The sequence below is a fragment of the Aulonocara stuartgranti genome (assembly GCF_965226115.1).
Source record: "Aulonocara stuartgranti genome assembly, chromosome: 11".
In the NCBI taxonomy this organism is placed as follows: Eukaryota; Metazoa; Chordata; class Actinopteri; order Cichliformes; family Cichlidae; genus Aulonocara; species Aulonocara stuartgranti.
Window position 1 is genome coordinate 28,072,876 of NC_138947.1, and position 23,366 is coordinate 28,096,241.

At 40.1% G+C, this 23,366-nt stretch overlaps 1 protein-coding gene and 1 long non-coding RNA gene across 8 annotated transcripts in view; one reads left to right on the forward strand and one right to left on the reverse strand.

The window, feature by feature from the left end:
• The window catches only part of LOC309717137 (zinc finger protein 516-like), a 66,140-nt gene that overhangs the window by 29,358 nt on the left and 13,416 nt on the right, over positions 1–23,366 (reverse strand). For 3 of the 7 annotated variants that reach the window (XM_082551446.1, XM_082551451.1, XM_082551452.1), the window contains exon 1: positions 17,927–18,240. The exons of 1 other annotated variant lie outside the window; for it this stretch is intronic. The gene's annotated coding sequence lies outside the window, so the exon portion shown is untranslated. Of the gene's footprint in view, positions 1–17,723; positions 17,864–17,918; positions 18,241–20,550; positions 20,645–23,366 lie in introns of those variants that run through there. 3 more of the 7 variants (XM_082551447.1, XM_082551448.1, XM_082551449.1) reach the window with 3 other exon arrangements.
• LOC309717359 lies at positions 1,904–10,374 on the forward strand. The gene is made up of 4 exons (XR_014279670.1): positions 1,904–2,176; positions 6,548–6,675; positions 9,224–9,276; positions 10,050–10,374. It is a non-coding gene; the product is annotated as an uncharacterized lncRNA (long non-coding RNA).

Sequence of the window (23,366 nt, forward strand, 5' to 3'; positions counted from 1 at the left end):
TTTACTTCAGACTGGAGAGTTTCCACAAACATTATCTCAAATTTCAACATCACCCTCCTCAGCACAGTATTTAAAATGTGTTAGCATCCAATGTTCTGCTGGAAAACGTAAAAGGTGTCCATGCCGAGGTGTTGCATTAGGTGTCTCTCAGAATATGTGGGGCGGTTTTGTGTGTGTGCTTGAATACAGTTTGTTTGGCTGCTGATTTGCTTGGTTATTTGCTTTTTCGTTACTTGCTGTGCTTTTCTTTTCAAACCTTTACCTTTGGGCAAAATCTGAAGATCACATCCTGCAAGAGTTGTCAAGAGCACATATGAGAACCAAACAGGGCAACAGATCTGTTTTTGAGTCTTTTTGTGTGTGTGTGTGTGTGTGTGTGTGTGTGTGTGTGTGTGTGTGTGTGTGTGTGTGTGTGTAATACAGGATGGGAGGGTTTCCACAGAAATCTCCTGATAGTGTGTGGGCTCAAACAGCCAGTTGTTGTTGTTGTGGGGTGTTCACACACTGAAATAGAGTACAAGCACACACACACACACACACACACACACACACACACACACACACACACACACACACAATAAACTAACAAAACTCCAAACAAAGTAACCTCAGGGCAAAATTCAATTACTTCCCTTGGAAAAACTGCTACGTAGAATATAAAAAAAGTTTAAAGACATAGTTGTATGTGGATTTGCGAATAAGAGCGTAGAATAAAAGTAATGCCATGCTCACTTTTTTTTGCTTTTGTGGATGGGAGCGTCGCAGGTAATTATTATAGCTATCATATAGCTTGTTTTAATGGTATATGACAAAAATATCAGGCATAATAAAGTCATGGCTAGCTTGCTGAATTAATGCCCACTGACATGGTGCATAACTGTTGTTTCTAACAATGTCAGAGTTACACTATAGTGGAAGTAAGATTCTCAATAATTGCACCAGACTACAGTCTACGCACATTTCACACAGGAACTTCACTTATTTTTGGTCAGTTCAGTTATACAGCTTTGAATGTTAGGTGGTAGGCAAACATAGCAGAGCACACTGGCGTAGCATTTCTATCCATCTGTGTGTGTGTGCGTCAGCTGCTTAAACTTAAAAGTAAATGTAAAGCTGTCAAACAATAATAATATATAGGTAAATATATAACTGATACATTTAAATAACTGAGTAGTCAAATGTGCATGAAAACACTTTGTTGTGTGTACTGCTAAGTTAAAGCTAAGCTACATTAATAACCGAACCCAAGCCCACACAAGTTTCACATTCTTTTGAAACACTTAACCTGTTCCACAGATATGAAGTCACTGCCAGCAGATCATTAGCTTAATTAGCGCTCCTTCTTTTAGCCGATACCTTGAACTTCTGATTGTTTTTGGCCTAGTAGGTAAGTGGCACTTCCCCTTTATAAACCCACGAGGACTAAATATTCAAAGACACCGTGAAGAAAACAAGTTCATAAGCATTACTTTCTATAATGAAGATTTCTAATATAGCACACAAAAAAGAAAAAAGCCAGACAAAGACAAAGGTCAGGTAATGATGCCCACATTTGCAGTGTTTAACTTAATTTATCTCTGTGTAAATACCTGTCCAAATTATTAGAGAAAACTAGAGCTTACTGAGTAGTTTCTGATGCACTATTTTTCTAGAGGTACTTATCCTCGCAAACCTCTCAGATGAGGGGGAAACCACTACTTAGCACAGCCATACAAATGTAGAGCTACAACTTGGCCAGTCACCCATTTGCTCACTGAGTAATGATGTAGCTCACACAGAAGTACCTTTAACCTGCATTACATCTGAAGGCCACCAGATGGTGATAGTTGTGATTGCAAAAAGACTTCAGCTCTATAAAAGTCTATGGGGAAACAGATTTCTGACTTAGCCCTCGTAAACATTTTACTGTTTAATTTATGGGCTCAGTTACTCATTTTGGGTCGTATTGGATAAACAATAGAGTCTATTTTGTAATCTATTTTTCAAAATAGAGGATTATCTGTGGTATGAAACCACACTGAAACTCACTGGCTAACAACTGGTCAGAGGTCTTTAACCAAGTAGGTTTAGAGTCAGACCCGCCCCTCCTCATCACATCTGGGGGGTAATTTGGCTCTCAGGATGACAACAATGGAAACGGTCGGGGGTGTTAAAAGGGCACTTCAAAAACAAATAGGTAATGTCACAGCAGTTACAGTCATCTTTTACACAGACTGTGCTACTTGTATTGTTAGTAAACCACAATAATTTAAAGAACAGACATGGTTTGCCATCTTCAAAATGAAAATTTGCAGTAAATAACTGAAAACAAGATTTGTTTTTTTGTTTGTTAACCTGTAAAATTTGAAATTTGAGAAAACATAACAAGTTTAAATTTAGGACTGGTTTGTTTGTTTTTTTGTTTCCATGCTGTAAGAGTGCGTTTAAAAGAACAAAGAGACAATTTGCAGCGACGTAGCAACATTAGCTAGGAAGCTAAGCTAAGCAAATTTTCTTAGTTTGGAAGCTAAGCTAATTTGCTGGTGCTAGATTAACATTTACTGCACAGACAAGAGAGGTGTATCAGTATACTTTTCTATTTCTTTCCTAAGCTAACACGTTTTTAGCATACAAAGCAAATGTCTATAAAATCACTGACCTAGAAACATAGTGGGCCTTGGGGGATTATTACAGTGGGAATATGAAAGTGACACCACCGCAAATATAAGATTCCACAAAGTTCACTGAGGTTACTGTAAACTTATTATTGACCATTATGAGGAATATTCCGGGAGTTGTTTATGTGTCCGTGTGTGTGCACGTGTGTGTGTGCACGTGTGTGTGTGTGCACGTGTGTGTGTGCACTGACTGTAACATCTGCCCAGGATTTCATAGCCAAAAATAATTTTGAAAAAAAGAAGCAACAAGCAGGAATTGGGGATGCAAGATGAGAATAACAAACATTGTTAGTCTTTCATGTGGGACAGAGTTTTTCTAAAGAGCGCACTAAAGCTACATGCCATATTTCAGGCTGTGCACAGGCTGACAGGCATTACTGTTAGTGTGAGCTTATGTGGCTAGGTAGTTGTGATTGATGGCTGTATAAAAAGAACTGGAGATCCCATCTGGGTCACGTCTTATCAGGCTGACTGATTCACATTGATGAAATCATGCTGGCTTGTTAACCCGCCCAGTGGAAAAACCCTAAACCAATACAGAGGAAAACAAGGCAGCATCAGAAACAAGAGAGGGAGATAGATGCATGTCAGGGAGAGTAGAAAAGGCTGAGCAAATAATGAGAAGGAGGGCAGCAGAGGGAAGATAAGTGGTAAATAGTGATGTAAAGTCATGGCAGGAGATGGATTAGGATAATAAGAGCTGACTGAGAGGAGCGAGAAGGGAAGATGTGGGAGATCGAGGTAGAAAGAGAGAGTGTGAGAGCTGCAGCGTTGGAGCTGCACACTGCAGATGTCCATTTTACAGGCGCATGCAATATTTTTAGGAATTTGGACTGCAAATCACCACTGTCTGTTGAGAAGATTGGTAAGAGAAAAAAAAACTTTTAGCTTAGTACTGCATTTTCTCCCTTTTTTTTTTGCTTGTAATCAAATTCTTCAGGAGAGCAGAGTCCAAACACCGATACCAGACATCACAGCGATTATTTGCAGAGTAACCACAGCACAGGAAATTGGCTAGAATGCACTGTCTCTTAACATTCATCCAACAGTCCTACAGAGACAATCTGCTAGTATAGTTACACTGTAACAACCCCCTCCCCTCTTCCTCCAACCAAGCTGTGCAGCTCAAATGTGGATGTGTGCGTGTGAACATGCATGTCTGTTTGTCACGTTTCATATACCTGCATGAGCTCTTAAACACAGGAAATTTTCTTACTTTGTTTTGATATATTTTACTTGAAAAATATTAAATCAAACAGGCAACAACAACAACAAATCTCCCACTACAGATTTCTAATGTTTGTACATAACAGTGAAAAAAGAGATCTAAATCTGCTACTATATATACTGATGGAACATCTGTCTTCAGAGGTTTAACTGAACAAGCTTGTTTCAAAGAAGCAGCAGCCAAAAGTCACATTTGACAAGTTTTCTTGCAAAACATGACAAAAAAAGGAAGATGAACAACACCTGCGTAGGTGACACACAAAAACTCCAAAACATGAAAAACCTGTGAATGACTAAGTAAATTACATCCAAGACACTTCAAGTGTTTCTAACAGATGAATATACATATGACAAAACAGGGAGGAAAACACTCCATATGCATCTAAATCAGCCCACAATGTCAGTTTATTTTCCCTCCAGATGCAGGTGGGCCTAAGAAAACCAGATCACTTCATTCTACTGGCAAACAAGCAGAATTATGCAAGCTGCCTGTTTGCAATAAAACTCCATGCCACAACCTGATCTGCACCAGTTGCACTGTTTACATAGTAGTGGGTTTACCATATTGACATGTAGAAGCAAGCAGAACGTATACTGGCATGAACGTCAGGCTGCCACCCTGTCTAGTAATAGGTTATGTGATAACAAATAAGTTAATGATAACAAATTGCTGTATTCAAGTATCTTGTACATGCAGTGTATGAGTTTGTGAAACTATAACAAAATCTCTAATACTTCTGAAACACTAGGTTTTCAGACTTTTTGAACAACAGTTTTAGTAATGAAATAATTTTTGTAGTTCTTATATTTTCCTGTTATTTATTATTGCTAAATAAAAACTGAAGCTTTCAGTAGAAAAATCATTCAGTGGTACTTTTCATTTGTAAGGTCTGTAGTATACAATATTAAATTCCTTGAGGTGATAGCTGCTGGGCATCAGCGCTATATTATTAAAACAGTTGAATTTTATATATTTAGCACCTCACTGACTGATGATAAACATGGTTTATCATAGTACTTTGATTCAGATTGAAACATGATGGCAACAAAGGTATATAACAACTATAAAGAGTAGCCTACTTGCCCACATAACCTTTGCTCTGTACAATCACACACAGTTCCATCATTAAGTTAGCTTGACATCTCTAGTTTGTAGAAATACCTTTTTTGGCTAACGTTTGTGTTCCAAGATAAACTCTACACAATGACTTTCCATTAACTTTTATTGACGTTCGAGTATTTATTGAGATAATACTTTCATGAGCATAACCTGTACTAAATGTGATTTTCATTGAGCACCAAATTTTAATTTGTTAGCAAATGTAAACATGTTAAGATGCTAAATCTGGAAGGTTAGCATGTGTTACCTCTTTTAAAAATCACAAAGAGCATGCTGTTACTCTAGCTATTGATATGCTACCATGCTTCTGGTAGCTTACCTCAAAGCAACTTTGGGGCTAATTATGGCCTCAAAGAGTAATAGTGTGTTTAGACTCTTTCAGAGTCAGGCTTTGCCTTTTTCTTTAGCTGTCACAGTGTGTTCATGAAGCTACAGTAGTCTACAACAGACTTTATGAAGTTAATGAGCAGTGTTGGGTAAGTTACTTTAAATTAGTAACTTAGTTACATTACTAGTTACTTCTATCAAAAGTAACTCAGTTACCTCAAGTTATTCGTTACTTTCAAAGTAACTAGTTACTAGGGAAATTAACTTTGGTTTTATTCAGAATTCTCTTATTAATGTGTTGGTTCCCTAACTGGATACCAGCAAGGATGCCAGTCTTCTAGCTTGCTTACATGTTAGTGCTATCCTGCCACAAATGCACTGTGTCACCTAATGGCCTGAACCTAAAATGTCAGTGTAGTAGTGTGAGTGCAAGTTAATGATGAAATGAATGAAACTAAATTAGAAATGAACAATGTTTGTTTTTGTGTCTCACTTTTTATCTGTCTGTTTTAATCTATTTCTATTGTTTCAAACCTCTATAAATGCAAACACATAATTTTGGGGTTGGTGCAACAGTGTTATAAATCTAATCTTTGTACGTAGTATCACTAGGAAGAAGCAGTGGATAACAAAACACGACATAAACTTTTGAAAGGTATATTTATTTTTATCATTGAAATGGGTAGAAAGTATACTTTTAGCAGTGCCAACACTAAACTGTACCTCAGACCATTTAGGAGCTGTAGGTATCAAAATAGTGCAAATAATTTAGTGCAAAAATGGTTCAACATAAACACAGTGAGGTTTGTCCATTCTTTGTAAACTTAACTGAAAACAGCTGAACTGCACCAACTGGAGACCTCATGTTCAGTAATGGCGGGCAAACTTAAAAGTATTTTCAGCCTCACAAAGAAAAATAAAATAATAAATATTTTTAGCCACATAAATAGTCAATATTTAACCAAAATAATATTTCCTCCAGTCAGGTCATGTAGATAAATAAAATATGATGGTAGATTTAGTGCTTCAGTGGTCTAAGATTCTAGCCTACGTCACAGCGTCACGTGCACTTTTTATGTCCAACACGGAAACTGCAGTCGTGGTGCTTTCGATTGTACTCGGAACTCGGAAATTCTGCCTTCCGAGTAGGAAGATGTAGGTAACTCCAGACTGCAGATGAGCTGCATATGTGTTTAATAGTAATTTGTTTTTGTAGAGGGCTAGCAAAACAACCGTTTTTGAGGGCGTCGCCATATTGGAACCCCGACTTCTCTGACGAGGCTAACCAGAACGCCGTTTACTCGAGTGTGACATCATTCCCAGGTCCGTGTTTCAATTTCTGAGGTAAGTCGAACGCAACACACGAAGTAACGAATAACGACCCTATCTAAATCCCAGAAACGATAAACGCGTTCCTGATTTTGGCATAATAACTAGTTACCGTGCTCGTTACCACAATAATAACGCAGTTACTGTAACGCGTTACCTAATAACGCATTAGTCCCTACACTGCTAATGAGTTAGTTTATCATTCAATTCTGGACAGAACATATTGTTCCTGAAATATTATGTCTGGTGCACCAGTGGTTAAGGCATACCACACAACCACAATGGCCATGGTTCAATTCATGATCAGAGAAACTTTGTAGGATCTTTTAACTCACTGTGTTCCATACCTTTCTATTGTGTTAACTTTTTTAAAAATGTAAGATGAAAAACCTCCTGAAGGTCAAGTCAAACTGTAGAAAAAAAGGCTGTCTGGCAGCTTTGCCTGTGCTCGATCTCGATGAACTCTTTAACTTCCAGGAGATATCTGACTGAATTTGAATTAAGTTTTGTCTATCGCACCAAGATGACTGTATATTATATTAAAGAAAAACTCTAAGACAACGAAGGGTTAGAGTTATGTGCTTAGCCATAACCATTCAAGTTATGTAGTTGTAGCAATCTACCCATCAAGTCTTCTTTTCAGTGAACAATCAATTTTGTATTCTGATAATGAAAGTCTGAGAAAAAGCCCAAATTCTTAATTGTAGCAGCTTGACGCAGCTCACCACTTAATGTTGAGTCATTAAATTGGACAGGCAGCTGAGGATAATATAGGAGAAGGCAAATATTGCATCAAACAGTGATGTTTGCACAGCTTTCCCTAAAGAGATCAGAAACCTCCAGTGGGAGCTGCTTGCATTACCCAGGCCATTTAAACCAGGCAACCAGCCACCTAACCACTGCTAAAAAGCAACAGCTCACACATGAAGTGAGGGACAGAGGATTGAGGATTACACACAGTCCCCCTCTCCAAACCGCACCAGTGGACAACTTTACACAACACATTGTACTGACTGAAGATGGCAGGATGGGTTACTAAAAATGGACACAGCTAACTTCTAATAAGAAACATAAACACATGGAGGCAGACACAAAGTCTGCTGATAAACCTGCATTTGCAATAATATCAATTCAAGATAAGCAGGGCTCTACCATACAAAAAGGAAAAAAAAAATATGGCACTGTCATAGCAACAAATATAGTTTAGGATCATATATGTGGTCGTACACGTGGACAATAATGTGGAAGCATTGGAAAGAGTCAGGGCAAGAGACTAAGAAAACTAGTTGCTTATATTTCCAGTGTGATGCAGCCTAATTAATTACGTATTTATTGTAGAATTAACCAATACCTCATGCACTGAACTGATCTAATAAGGCAGTCTAAATTAGTTCCACACATTTAGTAGCAGCACTTGTTTTAAGCTGCCCATAACAATTCCATTGACGTTTGAAAATAGAAACAGAAGTTCTAAATTTGAACTTAAATCTTAGTTCTACCTCTCATGGCACAGAGCTTGCTGCCCAGATACTTAAATCTGAGTACACCACCTGCTTCTGGGACACAAACCAAATTAAAAAAAAAATCAATATGCATTTAAAGGAGTCATATCAGTATATGTACAGCAGTAAGCCAGTACGACGTTACAGATAGCACAACTATAGCAGTGGTTTAAGGGGGAATTTACATCTCACAGTGGTCTCAGTATGATTCAGTGTAAAGTAATGCATTTACTGCATTAAAATGTTTTGGGAGTTTTTTGACCCACTTCCAGATTCTAGTTTCTAGACGAGTCCTGACCATGAGGAGTTCTGACCTTGAGTCTCCTGTTTCTGTGTTTGAGATTATGCCCGAGATTATGACTCTGTATATGGGTCAGATTTTTTGTATGATTTATTAAGGTCTTATTTTCAAGGGAAGCCCGCCTTTTGTGACCATCCTTAAGACTATTAATTAGGTGATTTTGTACAGTTGGTCAGGTATAATCCGATGGGATTAGCGGCTACGCTCTTTAAATAGAGGTCTGCAGCCAGGGATTAGATGATCGCAGCCAGTTGTATTTAAGGGCAACAGATTTTCATCTCCTCGGTTTTAGTTTTAGGGTAAAAGAGCAGAAACGGCCACTGCGCTGTTTGTTGCTATGTGCAGCATTTAAACGTGCAAATATTGAAATGAAAATCTGGGGTATTTGCTCTGCTGGCCTCATTTCTTTTTAGCAGGGAGTTTGTTAATAAATCTTTGCTATTGGGATGGGATTAGCTGGCATGGTCTAGGGCTGGGGAGGGCAGTACCAGGGGCCCTTTTACCTTCCTCCCTTCAACCATCCTCCTCACATCTGGATACAATGTAGGAACAGGGCACTGAGGCCAGGCAGATAGCTAAAGGGAGGCTGTCTGTGTGCTGAGGGATTCTTTACAAAGCGTCAAGAGTGTTGTTGCATCTGCTGCTAGTAGCTGTGGATGTTGGGGTGTTAGGGTTGTGTGTTGTGGATGGGGGGTGGGGGGAAAGGTGGGGAGGGGGTGCTAAAAAGCTCCCTATCTTTGGTCTCTTCTTTCCTGTGTAGTTGACTGCAAGGCCCGGAGCAACAGACGAACAGAGAGACAGCTGGGAACAGAGGTAAAAAGCAGACAGCAACCAGGAAACACAATGGGAGACCAAAAACAGGTTTCTGTTCTTAACAGGCTAAATGCACTGGATATGATGCTGTCAAAGATTAAATACAGTTATAACTGTGATATTACTAAATGAATACTAAAAATGAAAACCACTGAAGCTGCAGATTTTTTTAATCTACACAAAGTTTTTCCCAAATTTTCACACAAAGGCAACTTTGCCACCGACTGTCCAGAATGATGTGTGTGATGTTAGTAGGAGGTAATGTTGCCTCCAGCTAATAGCCTCAAACACTCAAGCAGGCTCAGTAGCTGATTAAGTCAGATCACTTCTTTCAATTTTCATACATCCATTTCTTTCTTTCTTTTTCATATTGTCAGATTTGTAGTCTTTAGTCCCAACTGATGCTAACTCAAGTGGCAGCACCTGAGGATATTTGTTAGACTTCTCATTGTTCCCTTGGGAGACAAAAAAAAAAATCTTTTAGTAACTTTTTTTCCTCTTGAAAGCGAACTTTACTTTTAATATTACATAATAGTTTGATCTAAGAAATAGACAAACATAGGCAAAGAGCTCAACTAGTCTCTACATCTTCAGCTGGTCTCACTTGAAAGAGCACACAATGCAACGTATGTCACTCCCAGTCATAACAACGCTTCAGTATTTGTGCTACTTCTGACTGCAAACTATAACCTACCAGCCATATGGAACAGACACAGAAAGATAAAAAAAAGTTAAAGTGATAAGGTTGTTTTCCCTTCTCCTTCCATGTACAGGAGAATCCTCGAGAGCAGATCACAGACACGCACATGGCCTCCAATCTGCATCCAGATTGATTTCATCACGCATGCATGCTTGCAATTCACCTGGATGTCTGAGCCACACTGAGATTTCGGGTGAGCTGGCTAGTCTTTGGGCGACCCTCTTCCCCCTCACCTCTGTCCTCAGTGAACCTGACGCCTGCTTGACCCAGAGCACCTCCTGGTCCTACTTCCTCAGTGCCTCAGAGATGATGTAATCACTGTTCTATGACTGTCCCTCTTCTCCAAGAGGGCTTTAATTTTGCTATAGTTGAATAGATAGTGGTCTCAGAGTAAATATTACCCAAATTTGGATGTTTTTCTGTTTTTGTTTCTTTGCTCTTTCTTGTTATTCATTCTATTGATTCATTTTGAGAAAAAGTAAAACATGAACATTTGGGGAGTTTGTTACAGCAATTGTTGTATTTTTATGTTATATTCCCTCAGCAGGAGGCGGTTCCTCATCCATTATGATCAGCATTTGTTTGTTTGTTTTTTGTTTTTGTTTTTTTAAACAGAGTAAAGTCCATCTTTCCATCTATAACCCCCACAACCCGCACGCACACACATACAAACACAACTCACTAGAAAACATCGTGGCAAGGTTAGGCTGACATCAGTGGCTAACGATCAGTTCCTCTGTGGGCTGAATGATTAGCTGCAGTAGCCTGGAGACATTTCCAGCTTGTTTCCCTAAGTTAGTCAGACATGTAACATCACTGGCCTTCAATCTGGACTAACTACATCCACTCCTCTTCCATTTTCTCTCTGATTCTGTGTCCCCCCTCCCCCCCAAAAAGACTTCTTCTAACTAATAGACGTTGCTAGCAATGTAGTAGTAAATATGGGGCACTTAAGATGGATCAAGTCAAGTGGAGAAGTAGACAGCAGACTTTAAAGTGTGTTGTATTTAAAGTTTTTTTTATATATAAGAATGGAGCGACAACAGTAGTTAATGAGGAGGTGTGTGTGTGTGTAGGGACAGTGTGGCAAGAAGTAAAACAATTACTTTTAAAGTGGTTATTCATAACTTCCTCTTTTTTTATGTTTGCATTTTTAGTTCCCATAAGTGGCATTTTCTTTGTCTGTGCTGCCCAAGTGGAAGTCACCTATTCTTAACTTCTTCCCTGCATATAAGTTTTTTTGGACTGTGGTGAATTTTCCAAAGAAATCAAGCCTTAAAAAAAATCTGAACCTGTACATGTAAGCAATGGGGTTCTTAAAAATTTCTGTAGGCACTTGCATCCCCATTTAGTGTGTTTATTAGACGGCAGGGAATGGGTATGTTAAAAAATGAACCTCTCTTCTTAGGAATGGGTTCACCCAACCCCCCACCCACCCTTAATGCCCTCTGGGCTGCTGTGAGTTTGGATTAAGTTTGGGTGCTGCGTCCCCTCCCTGCCGAGCCCTGTGAAACACACACAGATACCTACATGCTAAGTGACTGTGTCGTCTTGGTTTATCAAACCTTAAAAAAGGACAGACATAAAAACCAGGCCAGGCAAGGTAGAAAGAATGCAGAGATGGAGATATTTCAAAATATTCTTCAACTGATGTATGCTTACGCACAAAAGAATATTCTATAACGAGACACATATTTCAATGTAAAGTAAGTAATAAATCAGCAGTAAATGGTGTTTATGTAGCCAAATTGAAGGTCTCACTTCTTAAATTTCCTTTGTATAGCTATCTAATTAGACCGTGTATGTGAGTGGTGTGCAGGATATGTGTGTGTGTTTGTGTAAAGCAGCAGATCAATAAGGGCAGTCTACTACAGTGACATCTGGGCTGGACAAAGACTGCCGTTCCTCTCCTCTTCTCTCTCTCTCTGAATCCCCAATCATAGCCACGTGGTCCTCTGGGCTGTTTCTCTCAGCTAAGCTTATTTCTCTTCTTTAATCCAGCAGCAATCACAGCAACGATGCCAAGCTTCGGTTCATGGACGCAGGCAGAAATCTATTAACTATGATCACTATGTCAGCTCAAACCTGATAAGTGCCGCTAATGAATCCAGCGCAGTCAGCTCAGCGCTGCGTTGCTCCTGGTTGTTATTTCATTGTATCGTCAATAATGCGTAAGGCGGAAAATCAACATGAGTGACGGTGATGGACAATGTGGCTTGTAATGTGGCAAAGGAGCTTGTGTTTGAACTGAAGCAAGAGTCAGATTTTCTGCAAAAACTCTCCAACACATCCCACTCTTTGTAACTGAAGAAATCTATGCACTGACAAGACTCTGCAACACTGCTTGCATCCCCTACAGGCCCAACCCTGCTGTGAGCGTCGTCCGCTAATAAATGGCGGCACTGATAAATGGAGTCGATATCCAACACTGATCATCAGATCATCAGCCACTCAGCGGGGCCCACCCCTGATTTCAGTGATGGTCCCAGCCTACTCACAGCTGGTGAAAATATTATTTATTAGGGCAACTAGTAGGAGTATCAGCAATAGCGCTAATCAGACCAGGCAAACTGTCAGTGGTGGAAAACTGCAAAAATACTGGCACACACCTACACGTGTCAAAAAGGTACAATGTAGCGCAAATGTATGACACACTGGTTTAGCAGTCGATATAACAGTCCGACTGTTATATCTTTTTCTATTTAATATCTGGTTCATCCTGCGCGAGTCCTGTAGAGGTTTGGGTTCGCTAATTGAAGTTTTTAACAAGTTTTGCCTCAAGAGCAGAAGGCTAATGTTAGCATGTAGAGTTAGCATGGCTGCTAGAAAAAGAGAAGAGAAAACTTTGCCATGCTTTGTAAATGGCATGCATTTGGCTCTTGTATCAGGGCAACCAGGCTTATTAGACACACAACACACATAGCTCAGGTATGGAGATGATGTTTTAAAAATGTTTGTTTGCTAGGTTTAGTAGGATGAGCTGCCATATTTAGCTAAGGCTGCCAGCAACAATTGCAAATGCCTGCTAACATTATTTTAGTGTACTTTCTATTTTGCACTACAAAGTATGGAAATATAGGATTTGTATTAAATTTTAAAAGCTCAAATTGACCTGTTTCAGGGGGGTGTTGTACTAATTTAGTTATTTTATTCTATTTGTTTGTTTTTTCTTTTTACCAAGAACCAAAGATCCAGCTCTTACCATCAGGTATAAAAAGCACATGCAAATACACACACGGGTTACGCTGTTGATTTCATTATTTAAAATGGAAACAAACGTATGTGTTCTTGGGGAGCTTATACCTAAGAAGAAAAGAGTAAACATATAAAAATAGATACTTTATATATAACCTGAGTAAAAAAATAAATAAATACATTGCAGTAAGAGGAACCCCTCACACTAACTACTCCTAACATCACTAAAATACTTTGGAAATGAGCAATCTCTCAATGACTAAAAATGCTACCTTGTGTCACAAACAGTTTCCATTAGACTCTCAGTGGATGTGTGCAAATGACAGTATTAAAATGTCATGAAAAATGTGGAATTTAGTTGAAAATCATTACTGTAGGTTGCACCTACACCCACCTAAACCAGCTTCAGCTAGTTTATGAAGGGAACTGTGCTCTGCCATTATTGTATCAGTAACCCTAGTAAGGATAGATATAAAGTAAGCTGTGCCAGATGTACTCTATATAAATGTGCACACTGGGTTTTTCTGGGTTTCTTTCTGGAAAAAAAAAAAATCTATATATGGCTTTCAAAGGGAAGTTATTCACTCCTATTAGGGCTTGCTGTCTCAGAGGGGTTTTCCACCACTGCATTAGTAAACTTTAGGTGGGAAAAAGTGAATCCTTCCCAAGTCTGAAGATCACACTTTGCTGAATGGATGCGTACTTAATTTAAAAAAAAAACAAAAACAAAAACAAAAAAAAACACACCATTGTCTTTCTCTCCCCACCCCAACACTATGAGTAGATGACTAAAATGGCCTGTGCCTAAATCCCCTCCCTACCCCCCACCAGCTCTAACCCCTTAACCCCTCTCCTATCTTAATCCCCTGATTACTACATCATTTTATTTGGGTCTAATTTAGACAGATATCTGTCTTCACAGTTTAGTACCTGGACAATGCTGCTTGGCTTGGCACAGACTGTATTGATCCATACGGGAGGGGGTAGAGGGTGCAGGTGCAATTGGAATAAAGGGATTAACTGCACACCTGTTATCAAAAGTTTTAAGAAAACTGTGGGCACCACAGGAACAGAAGTTAGTAGAGAGGACAAAACATCCACTGGAAATGTGTAGGATGACAGCAAATGCAAAATTCCTTCTGATTATCCTAAGCAGTAAGCAATACGTTTCCCACGGAGGGCTCATTTATAATTTAATCCAGGAGCTTGGTGTTTCTAGGCTAACACAGAGAGACTGCCCTTTCAGAGTGGAAACCCCCACCATGTAGCAGGGAATCAATGCCATCACCAGAGAATAGACACTAGACCCCGTATTAAAATGATGTGGCTGTGGAGCACCAGTAAAAAGACAATAAATTGTTTGATTTTTTTCCTCTTCCATTTCTGATTCATACCAGAAAATTGTTTTTGCGTTCATCATTGCCCATCTCCAATCCAACTTCAGCATGTCACAAAGTTACTTAACCATGTAAAGGCAGATGCGTACATGTTTGCTTTCATGTAAAAAGCGCTGATATGATCTAAAACATAACAAGGAAGAGCTGAGAGAGGGAAAGGGGGGGGGGGGGGGGCAGCAGGGCACACGGAATGACTTCAGACTATATGCCTCTGCACAAAAACATATCTGTCCTCTGATTTGATTACTTTTTTTCCTTTCATATCAATTATAGTTTCAAACCACACAACATTACCACGAACGGTTGGGACAGAGATGAGAAAGTACGGTCAAAGCAGGGTAGTAATTACAGTGGAAAATGGACTGAATGGATCGGATTTACGAATTGTGTATGCAGGACAACACAATTAGCCAGCTTTGGAACCATTCTCTGTGAATTCAGCAAGGTCTTAGATACCACCAACAGAGAATGCTCACACCCCAGTATTACAGGGAAAAAGGATTTTTACAAAGGTCTTTACTAAAAGATTTAGACACTTAAGCCATTGCCATTTTCTGAAAAAGATACTAACAGGGATTATTATTGTTGTTTTAAATCTGTGCACCCTGCTTATGAAGAGGAACATTCATGTTTCTTGCCGACTCTTTTTTTTTTTTTTTTACTTCCCATCAGTTCATAAGAAAAATATACACTTTTTTTAGCCAATGATTTGCTCTTTACACTGACTATTTATGAAGTTTTTCTCTTAAGGTCTATGCTGGAAATGACTCAATGAGAGCATCAACAATGAAGTGGAACAATAAAGCTCGAGGCCAGACAGACAAAACACTGAGCTAAAAAGTCACAATAGATCATGCACATTATATCACTACAAGCAGAACTTTCCCACTGAACATTATCAGTTCATCCTTTCTTAATGTCTATATCCTAGAGCAGCTTTAATACTGATTGTTGAGCAAGAGACAGTTAGGCAAATCATAAGTTTTACCCCATGTCCAGTTCTGAAAATCGACTATAAACAAGAGTCTGTATAGTGTTTAACCCCCCTCCAGTGTGGTGAAGGTAAATGACTCTGTACATGGTGAAAAGGCACAAGGCAGTAATGAGTAATGAAAACAGCCGAGTTAGTGCTGCCATTCAGTAAAGGGCCTGCTGCTGTGGAATGTGAGGCGCCATTCATTCACATGGGTTAAAAATGCATTTCTGCCACCACAAAGCCCTGCCTTGTCCTCATTGTTTCTCGCCACACCAATAAAACACTTCTACACTCTGAAGGGACAATACAAACCCCCACTCCAAAAAAAAAAAAAAAAAAAAATTAAATTGCTAATTTTACTCCCACAGATACAGGAAGAACAGGAGGGGAGGAGTTAGGGGCTGGATGAACTTTACAAATTAAAAAAAAAGTGTCAGGGTAAGAAAAAAGGCAAGGTATGGCTCAGAGTTTGATCTTGATAAGCACAGGGATGGAAAACTGAGTGCACAAACTACGTGCGACAGACAGGCAGTTCTACTGAAGATATACGCAGCACTTCTTCGGTTTATGCAAAGACACGCAGGTGGAAGGCAATCAAACACAAAGGCTTCACTCGAGCCATGCATAAGCTCTCCGGGGACTTGTTTGTGAATGTGAGGCATCTGTGCTTTCCAAAAAGTTCTCAACTCCCTGAACATGACTTACATTTGTATTAGTCAAGTGATGAACCGTCATAATTCACATTTAAACACAGGTCATGTTCCTCTTTCACTCTGCTGCGATGGTCAACAAGTGACGTCACTGCTTATTTACTTCTATGACATAACCTTCTAAGAAAAAATAATACCCCCAACGCTGAACTCGTCAGCTAATCCTGTTTACAGCTTTTCCTTCACTCTTGGATTAAGAAAAGGAAAAAAACTAAACAAACAAAAAAAAATCAATTAAACATTCAGAAAAACTACTTTTTTCCCCAAACACCCCCCTCCATAACTGACTAAATCTGTTTGCCTATCACACCTATTCTTGTTAGTATCCATGAGACTCAGATCACACGTAACTGCTATTTATTATCTAACAGTCAATTTGGGGAAGTTAGATCATTTATTGTTGTTGTGCCGTGCTGCAGGGTGTTATATTTGCTGGCACGAGCACAGGGCGAGAGTCGCAGGCCTAGAAATATTTAACATAATGTCTGAAATCTAACATGGGGGAGACAATGTAATCCTGTCTGCAAAACAACACACTCTGCCTCTCTTCCTCCCTCCTCCCTTGTTCGCTCCCTCCGCTCTCTACTTCTTTCTCTTTCTGTATGTGTTTGTGTGTGTGACCCTTACACAGAAGAAAAATGCTGTATCTTTCAACAGCTACAGGGGAAAACAGTATGCCACAGAAAGTCAATCTCAAAGAAAATAGACAAGAGAAAACTGGCAGCTGAGAGTCCCGTGCACAATTAGAAACAAAGCCGTTGTAGCGGGGGACAGTGAAGGGAACACAACCCTTTTGCCAAAATTTTCTTACTTGTAGGGAACAGCTGAATATCACAGTATTTGGTGTATACGCATGTGTGTGTGTGTGTGTGGAAACTCCACTCGATACAAAGCCACCATTATTTAGGCTCCTATTTGAAGTCAAACTTCCTACACCAGCAGATAAAGAGAACAGCTACCCCCCTCCTCCCTCCCTGTGTGTTTTTTCATCATCTGTATTGCTCAAACTACAAAGCAGGAAGGTGAGCCTGTTTTGGCACATGTGCACACTGCCATGCATGCGCACACTTTCTCCTCTATCTCTACTGCAAACTATGCTTTTACATAACTGTCTCCAGTGACAACGTTCTTTACAACCCCTTATAATATGCATCACTTTATTGATTTTGTTTTATCCTCCTTTATCACCTACAGTGCAGCTATCATTTACACTTACTGCTACCATTAAGACGTTTGAAAGTGTTTTATGATATAGTTCTAATATCCCCGTGAAGCTCCTTTGGGATGTCAGTTTTGCCTACTATTTGCATAGCACCATTCCTAAGTGTATCACAGGATTATGTTGGCTTCTACTTCTTCTTTTTGTTGTTGTTGCTTTTCCTAGCCACAAGGTTCCACTTATCAGTCAAACATTCCCCAAAATGACCCTTATCTCCACTGTAGCACATGCCGGTTTTTTTTTTACTGACCTTCTCTTAGTCACTTCTCTCTCGCCTCTCACTTAAAGGAAATGACAAGGTTTCAAACTAAAGAATGTGTAACAGCCAAAGATTGCAGGAGCACCAGCAGCTGCTGCAGTAGTAGCAGCAGCAGTAGTAGTAGCAAGACCAGCCAGCACGAACACACCCTCTAAATTACAAACAGTAATAATTATGTGAACTCACTTCCTCACCAGTTAAAACAACGCTGAGCAGCTCAAACAGTCGGAGAAAGAAAGGGGGCGGGGGGTGCAGGTTTCCTAAAGCGTCCAAGAGTCCAGATCCAGCAGAGATACAGAGGAGACCCCGCTGTGTGAGCCAGTGCGGCGACTGACAACAGCAGCCCGCTGATCAACTTCGCCACAATCCTGCACGATTACTATTATTATTATTATTATCTCGGCCGAATTCCTGTCTCCTTGTGTTGTAGCTACCACAGTACAGGTTCCTCTCTCTGCTTCTTTCTCTCTGTCTGTCTTGTCTCTTGTCGTTTCGCTGCTGTTGATGCTTTTAGGTGTTGTCGGATATGTCATGACTCAGGGATAAAGTGACACACGGTTGGAATTATGTAGTAAATTTAGCAGCGACGTAAACAAATACTACTGTATGTTGAATACGGCTCTAAAAGATAGTGTACATTATGGCGTGTGCTAGCCAGTTAAATGGTAATTATTTTTGCTTAGGCATTTATATAGTTTCTGTATTTTCTGGTTTCTCTCATCTGCTCGTCTTTTGAGTCAATAACTTTTGTACACAGAATGATCAGATAACGTTGGAAGACGTCACTTTGCGGATTGCATTGAGTAAGACATTTATTGAGTGATTGGAAATAAAGGTTCCGCAGGGCATTGTTGATTTAGATTAGCCTGTCGTTTTTGATGTCACTTCATTAAAATTAATAATTTCATGTATTTGTTACTTTTCACGTTGAGTCACTCCATTTCCTACAATTCGCATGCGTTTCAAGTAAAGGAAGCACACTAGGCTGGTCCGCACAGACTATCTTTTCATAAGCCATGCAACATCCCCCATGTCACAGCGAGATTCAACAAATCCTTCCTCTTTTAAAACCACCACACACTACTTTCTGATCACATTTTCTAGCATGTGAATGGCAGAGGTTATGAGAGCACCTGAACGCACCGTGCATGGAAAGAAGCCCCATCTGTGTGTGTAAGAGAACTGGTGTCAAGCCAGCCTCCAATTCGAGACTTGCAGTCAAGCCAGCCTCCAGTTTGTTGTAAGAGAGAGAGAGATTGTGTTTGTGAAACGGTGAGGTGCAAGATCGAAGGCGAACAAAAGCGAAGAAAAAAAGTTTGTCCTCGCGGTGTCACCAAACCTCTGCCCCCCACGCAGAGGACGCACATTCCACTCTTCGTGCTTTCACGTATGTCCATCGCTTCCTATCAGGGACACGTGAACTGGCGCCCGCATGTGTATTGGCAATTAATGATAAAGTGTACAGATTAGTGAAGAAGACGCTCATCTCACAATGACCCCCGTGCGCAAATGTGCTCGTGTGTTATATTGGTATGAAATCCCTTTGACACTGGTGTTCTGGGCTTAGTTTTGCACACGCACATACACTCCCTCATTTTTGTATCACAGTCACCTGTATGTACACGTCACGTACACGGTTATGTGAAACAAGGCGAAACAAGCCTCAGTCATCCCAATTGTCTTGCAGTAACCCCCCCGGTTGGAGCTTAGTGCTATTGTGAACCTTTACCATAACAGCAGGCACACATCCTGTAGGTGTGTGTCATCAACTGCGGGGGGGCAAGTAGTAGCTCCTACTTACACTATCTCACACGAACTACACGATCAACCCCCCCCCCAACACACACGCGTACGGGCACACACCCCGCATGCAGATTGTGAGAGCTTCAGCAGGCGCAGAGATTGAAAGAAGAAGAAACGCGACACACCAGAGAGCTTCCAGCGGTTTCAGATCCTCATATGTAAGGTCTAAAAGAGCCACCGGACCCCGACTGCTGCCCGGCACCTGTGCCTTGCTCAGTGGCAGTTGTGCCATGTCTATTATGTAGGACACGGCTTCCTAATATGGATATTGCCCCCACCCTTCCCTAACGTCCACCTCCACCCTCCGTGTGAATAAAACAATCTCTAAAAAAGAGAGAGAGAAACTGTTCCTCCTCCTCTTCCTCCTCTTGGATGTTTTCTGTATTGAGCCTCTGAGCTGCCTCTTTTTTTAAACACTACTCAGAAGTCTACAGCTGCCATCTGTGTTTCTGATGCTGCAATGATAGAGTTTATTATCCAAAACATTACTCAAGGAAGAGATGAGTGTGTGTGTGTGTGTATGTGTGTGTGTCGAGCTGATGGAAAGTTTGCCTGAGCTGAAGGATGTCGGTGGAGCATATTAACCAAGTACTCCACCTTTTATTCAAACGCGTTAGTTTGGTTTAGTCCCTTTTTTCTATCCTTCCTTTTTTTTTTTTTTTTTGAAGGATCACATTAGGTATGAGGAGTCTCACAAATTCGAAGTATCATCAAACTGCTGTGACTCACTCAGTGTCTGTAAATCTGTAAAGAGTGGAGAATTTATACACACTTGTACATACTTCTGGTTATGTTACATTGTGATAGCCATACACGATATATACACACACACTGTTATATATATAGAAATACATATGTATTTAAACCAACCACTACACCCTTTCTTGCATGTAACCTATTTATAAATCTAGATCAGACAATCGCATACCACCTACAACCAAATCCAAACACCGACGAGATCGCCCCTGTGTTTTTCTATGTGTCTAAAAGGCAGGGAAAGACGAGATGTGCGTACCTGCGTTATCCAAAAGAATAATCCAGGGTGACTTCAAGAAGCACAGACAATCCTAAAGGTGAAAGCATGCTCTTTGCAGTGTATGCTGAAGAGTATGATTGAGTAGGTCGAATCCATTCTGTCCCGTGAGGTGGGGGGGGGGAGGGGGGGGGCAAGGTTTCCTCTCCGCTTTCACTCGACCATCACGCTTGTGCTTCGTTTTTGTAACACATGCATAAACTCAGCTCTTACCGTTCATATCACACAGGCTCGTGACTTAAAATAAATATGCTCGACTTCGTCTTTGGGTGAGTGTTTTGGCAATTTCCTGACACCCCTCTTCTCCAACCGAATGGTTTCTCACGCATTAAATGGAACTATCTGCTATTGTCTCATCAGCGAAAAGTTGTTGATACTGCTAAGGACTCAAAAAAGTGCGTCAGGAGTGTGAAACTGCCCAACCCAACCACTTCTTAGAAAAACGCTCAGGTTTTTGTTTTGTTTTGTTTTTTAATGCCACGACACATAAAGACACAAGGTGCCGATGAAATTTCACTCTTCTCCCGTCGAGTCTGATTATATTGACAGTTGATCCAGGATGTTGTTGAGATCTATCTAGAGTATAGAGATGATAAGGTTTATCTTACTGCAATATATATATATATATATATATATATATATATATATATATATATATATATATATATATATATATATATATATAAAAATATATATTGTTAACCATATGGTTAACAAAATCTGAGTAACTACATTGTGTGTTTAACCTTGAGAGAACCTCTTTCCCTTTTTTAACACAGCTGTTACATACTGTACAACGACACATAGATAATATGCTGCCAGCATATTGTCTCATTCTCTGCTTGTTAAACATTGAGTGTTTTGTTTTACTTGTCCTTGTGGTAAAGCCAGTATAAGCCTGACACGGTAACTATACAAGCGATTTACAGACAGAATTTGCCCTCAGTTTAAAGATTTAAAACTGGTAGGATAGTCTTACAACGTGTATCTTCTTCTTCTTTTTCCTCTTGATGGAATGCATGACTATAGTCTGGTTTAAGTTAAGCAGGTTGTTAATCCTGTTACACAAACACATGCACAAACACACACACACATACACACGCAGAGACAAACAGAATAACACAGAGAGGTCAATACTAAAAAGTCCAATACACAGACATAGGAGAAATTCAATGACTGTCAGCGCACACACACACACACACACACACACACACACACACACCGCTGCTAGTTCTATTTTTTTGAAATTTAGTTAAAATGAAATTGTTTGATTAATTGGCTCACTTTTTTCTCTTTGTTTTTAAACATGCCCCAAAAAATGTGAGACAGGAACGAGTAAACAGTGCCTCCCTTGCAGGACTGGAAAGTCTGGAAAAGCATGAAAAATGAATGCGATAGCCCAAAGGTGTGGAAAAGTGTGGACACGCATACCTATTCAGTTCCAACAATTGTGATTACACTTAAAACTGTATATCAGTGTGGGACCTTTAAAAAATGCTTTTCATTAAACCACCAGAGCAAGTTTTTTTTTTTTAAATTGTCCAGGCATAAACATCACAATACTATGCAAATCAACCCTACTGCTAACAAAATGCTCTGTAGCTTATTGTACTCTGAAGTCATGTGTAATAACTGTCACTCTGCTGTGTTGTTGTGGGTGTTGCGCAGAGGTCAGGCTTGTTTGCTCAGCACGACGCAGTGAGAGGGAGCCATGTTGCTGACTGCTGATATACCAGTGACTTAAGATACACAGACATCTTATCAGCGACAAGTCGTGGAATTGTAATGGCAGGCACTGCTCTTAATATAGGCAAACCCCCAGAGCTCCATAGGGGGGGTGGTGTGCTGAGAACTTGCACACACTGACGCTGAAATCCACACATCCTTATATACATTTGACATTTGTGTATCATAAACCAGATACGCATCGCTTATTCCTCAGAATTAAGCAGTACTCCTATCCAAATGCGCGCATACAAAAGAACGTGCACACTGAGGCTTTTGAGTAAGGCATCGTATCCTTGTTGAAATGTGATCCACTGAGCTAAACACATGAGAATTAGTGATAGCCCCTCTGGCACACGCTAACAGATTTGTTTAGTAAAACGCACCATTTTTTAAAATTTGATTTAACCAGAACACAAGAGTGCATGTAAACTTCCTTACACGCACACACGCACGCACGCACACATTCACTAGCGCTATTGATGTTCATTATTATCATGTTATTTTTTTATGCATATTTATGCAATCCCACTTATATTTATAACTCATCATACACACACATTAGAGATATGTAGTTCCATGTAGTTGCCTCCATACTCTCTCTCCATGTAGCGTGTGAGTCACTGTTCAGATACTTCCTGTTAGAGAAGAGCCGTCTTTAAAACAGCCTCCCTTTCTCTTCATTCCTGCTTTCCAAGTCAGAGGGAATGTCAGGCCAAACACACACACACACACACACACACACACACACACACACACACACACACACACACACACACACACACACACACACACACACACACATCACCAAGGTGTCCTCTCCCTCTTTTCTCTCTCTCTCTCTCCCCCCTCTTTGCCTCTCTGTCTTTTTCTCTCTGAACGAGCCAGCAGAGAAGCTTCTCTGTCGTTTGTTGCCCTTCAGTCTGCACCCAATCTTTTTTTTTTAAATATACCCAAATGAACCTTCACCTTTTTAGAAAAAAAGGATTTGGATTTCTGATAAATATTGCACTGGTGGCACATCTAGATAAACAGTGCATGCATGCATTTCCAAAGTGCTGCATGCATATCTA